This window comes from Marmota marmota, unplaced genomic scaffold (genome assembly GCF_001458135.2).
Source record: "Marmota marmota marmota unplaced genomic scaffold, marMar, whole genome shotgun sequence".
Lineage (NCBI taxonomy): Eukaryota > Metazoa > Chordata > Mammalia > Rodentia > Sciuridae > Marmota > Marmota marmota.
Window position 1 is genome coordinate 23,986,252 of NW_026000101.1, and position 4,378 is coordinate 23,990,629.

Consider the following 4,378-nt stretch of genomic DNA (forward strand, 5'->3'; position numbering starts at 1 on the left):
AACAAACCTGTTTCCAAATAAGGCCACATTGTGAGGTACCAGGAGTTAAGGCTTCAACACAGCCTTTTGGGGGGAGGGGGTTCTGGGAGGGGTGGATACAGTTCAACCTATAACAACATTACTTCTAGATGGTTGGAAGGTCCATTGAAATTCAGTTTATAACTCTCCATTCCTTTATATGGGTTTCCTTTACACATTTTGTTATAAGGTGTACTATTCTAAAAATTGAAAAGTTCATAAGAAATTATTGTTAAAGACTCAGATTATATTTAATTACCCTGGGATCTTTATTAACATTAACTGAAGAAAAATTAAAAAATAGAAAAACAATGAAGATATATATATATATATATGGCATGTATATATACATTTATAATTCTAGGGCTTTGAAAATTATAAGCAATAAGTTGTACTGCTGTTTTCTCTTTGATGAATCAGTATCTCTCTTCTATAGGTAAAAAACATCTCTTATGTTCACAGAGGTGTAGTTAGCAGGAATAAAGACAGGAGTGGTGTCTAGATGACCTCCGGGTCACCTCTTCTGTGTTCTGAATGGAGCAGCTGAAATAGTTCCTCTTCAGGATATGTGCCTCTTTTTGAACCAAACAGGATCAATAAATCAAGTGCTTGACAATTACTTTGATAGAAAAACTTAAAAGCTCTCCATTTTTTTACAGTACACAGACAAATGGGATCGTACTAAGGACTTTTATTGAGAAGACTGGAGGTCCTCGCTAGCCTAGCGTGTTCACCTAGCATGCGTGAGGCACTGGGTTCGATCCTCAGCACCACATAAAAATAAAATATATGTGTCCACCTATAACTAAAAAATAAATATTAAAAAAATACTGGAACTCTTTTTACATCAACCTCACTATTTTTAATGGACATCCAATATTCCACCAAATGATGTTACTTAATATATCAATTGTCTCTTTTTAGAATGCTTAGATTGTGGGCAATTTTCCCGTATGCATTTATTCTTCTTAGACATACACTTGGGTGTATCTCTCTTTGGCTAGAAATCAAGTACTGAAATTGTTGAATAAAAGGAAAAAATCTTTTGAAATATTGGTAGATAGCACCAAACTGTCATCCAAAAATTGTTCCCCAATTTACACCCCTCATGAATGCTCTAGTACTTCACCCAATATGAATAATGTCTACAAAAAAAATCATACTATTCTGTGAGGGTTTTTTTTTTTTTTTGGTACTGGAAATTAAACCCAGGAACACTTAACCACTAAGCCACATCCCCAGCCCTTTTTTTAGATCTTATTTAGAGACAGGTTCTGGCTAAATTGCTTATGGCTTTGCTAAATTGCTGAGGCTGTCTTTGAACTCTCAATCCTCCTGCCTCAGCCTTCCAAGCCACTGGGATTACAGGTGTATGCCATCGGTCGTGGCTGGTTCCTATTTTGTGAGTTTTCTAAGTGTGAAATATATTTTCAGTGCTTTTGTCATTTGCACTGTAATTACTTGTGAAGTTAATCATATTTCATTGTATTTATTGAATATTTTTTACTTTTGTGATTCTTTTATTTATATCTTACCTGTTTTTATCAGATTTTATTTTTGTTGATTTGTAAGGACTTCTCTTAAATGTAGTATATTAATCCTTTTTCTATGATAAAAGTATTAACAGTTTTTCACAATCTGTTGCTTTATTGTTAAACTTTGTTGAGTATCTTTAATCATAGATAAATTTTTCAGCTTTACTAAATTTATTAATTCCTTTATAATCTCTGCACTTTGTGTCTTGCTTAAAGAGGCTTTATCCAATCCAATATGTTAAATTATTTTCCTAAGTTTTTATAATAATTCCCTATTTTTGTTTTTAACTCTTATACCTTAAATCAGTTATTTTTGTATATGGCAAAAATAAAAACATTATATTTTCAAAGAGGAAACCTGATTATCTAACACTGATTCTCTACTTACATGAGACTCACATTTAATATAATGTAGTTCTCATGTGAAAAATGGTCAATTGATACATTTTTATTGTTTTTTTTTCTGATCTGTCTGTTCTCATAAAAATACCAGAGCATTTTTATTTTATACTTTCTCAGTTCACAACATGAATGTTAGCCTGTGATTTCCTTTTGTTTTATTTTTCCATAGGTCCACATCATAAGTCCACAATTCCCCCCCCCCCAAATGATAATATAGCAATGGCGCCATCTTTTCTATGTGTATTGCTGAAGAAAATTAATATATATGTAAATATTAAACATATATTCATGTATGTTCAAAGTTTTCTGTCATCCATGATATTTTAGAGAAATGTTCATGTTTTCTGTGCACCATCTTGACACAATTTACTTTGTCTTCTTGGTCAGGTTAATATGTTAGTTTTGAACTGTAACCAACTTCACAGAAGACTCTTAAGAGTAGAATTCTTTTTGTGTATATTAAATTGAAGTGTATGTGGGAGATCTTGATTGTTACTGAGCTATATGGATTTTAAGCTGATGTGTTCCATAGTGTAACAAAGTTCAAATGAATGTTTCTTACTTGATTTTTTGATGATGTCAATACAAGCTGTGATAACATTCAACATCGCCAAGTCTACTCTGGCAGCTGCTATATACTTGCACAATTTTCTGTGAATTTCCTTAGTAATTGATTCTCAGGGTCATTTAGCATAAGGATATGGCTTTTTTTCATGGATTTTCCTTTCAAATTTTTTGGTACCTATTATTTATTCAGAAGACTGGCTTTCATTGTGGCATATTTGTGTATGTAATTTGATCAATTTCACTCCTCACTACCTCCCTTATCTTTCCCTCCTCCCTCTTCCTATTCTTCTTTCCCCTAGTGGTTTCCCTTTTACTTTCGTGGTGTCCCTTTATTCCCATATTTATATCACTTCCACATTCAAGAGAAAAATATATGATACTTTTCTCCCCAAGTTTGACTTATTTCCCTCAATATTATGATCTCTAGTCCATCCATTGTTCTTCAAGTAACATAATTTTATTCTTTATGGTTGATGAAAACTTCATCATGTATATATACCACATTCATCTGTTGATGGATATCTGGGCTGATTCTATAGATTGACTATTGTTAATTGTGAAGCAATAAACATGGGTATGCATGTATATCTAAAGTATGCTGCCTTTAATTCTTTTGCACCAAGGAGTGCTATAGCTAGATCATATAACAGTTCAATTTTTAGCTTTCTGAGGAACCTCTATACTGATTTCCATAGTGGTTGTACCAATTTACATTCCTATCAGCAGTATGTAAGTGTTCCTTTTCCTACATATCCTCACCAACATTTATTGTTAATTGCATTCTTGATGATTGCCAATCTGACTGGAGTGAGATGGAATCTCAGTGTAGTTTTGCTTTGTATATCCCTGATGGCTAAAGATTTGAAAGATTTGAATGTCTTTTCATATTATTGATTTTTTTGAGTTTTTTTTTTAGTTCTTTATAAATTATGTTGGAAGAGTAGCTGCCAAAAATTTTCCCTGGAAATTTCATAAAAATAGAGGAAAGATGAGTAGAGTAGGTGAAGAAGATTGAGGAGAAGGAAGAAAGGACAGGAAAAGGAAAGAACAGTAGCATGAATCTGACCAAACTTTTGTATGTGCATGTATGAATGTGGCTCCATGGATCCTGGCATAAGGGATATCCATAGGACACTAATTTAAAAAATAAAACTAAATAGTTTGAACAGAGATCAGTGGAGTGGAGCGAGGGGAGTGGTAGGGTGGGGATCAGGGCAGAGTGGGTTACTGGGGATTGAATTGGAGTGGGTTCAGTTCCTGACCTTTGTGATAATATGAAGGGTGTATCCTGATATTGTACATACAACTAAAAAGAGTAAGTTTAAAATTTTTTTCTTCCGTTCTATAGAATCCTTTTCATTCTCTTAATAGTTTCCTTTTCTGAGCAGAAGATTTTTAATTTGATGCAATCCATTTATTGATTCTTGGTTTTACTTCCTGAGCTACAGGGGTCCTATTCAGGGAGTCTTTGCCTGTGCCTATGTGCTGAAGTATTTCCCCTATTTTTATTCTAACAGTTGCCAAGTTTTTGGTCTAATTCCTAGATCTTTGATCCATTTTGTGTTCACTTATACAGGGTAAGATGCAGGGAATCTAGTTTGTTTTCTGCACCTGGATATCCAGTTTTCCTAGCATCAGTTTTTAAAAGACTGTCTTTTCTCCATTGTATATTTTGGGCATCTTTATCAAGAGTCAGGTGATAATAACTGTGTGGATTTCTCTGTCTTCTTTTTTGCTCCACTGTTCTACTTGTTTGGTTTTTTTTTTTTTTTTTTATGCCAGTATCTTTGTTGTTTTTTGTTATTATGGCTCTGTAGTCTATTTAAATCAAGTATTGTGTTGTCCTCCAGCATTGC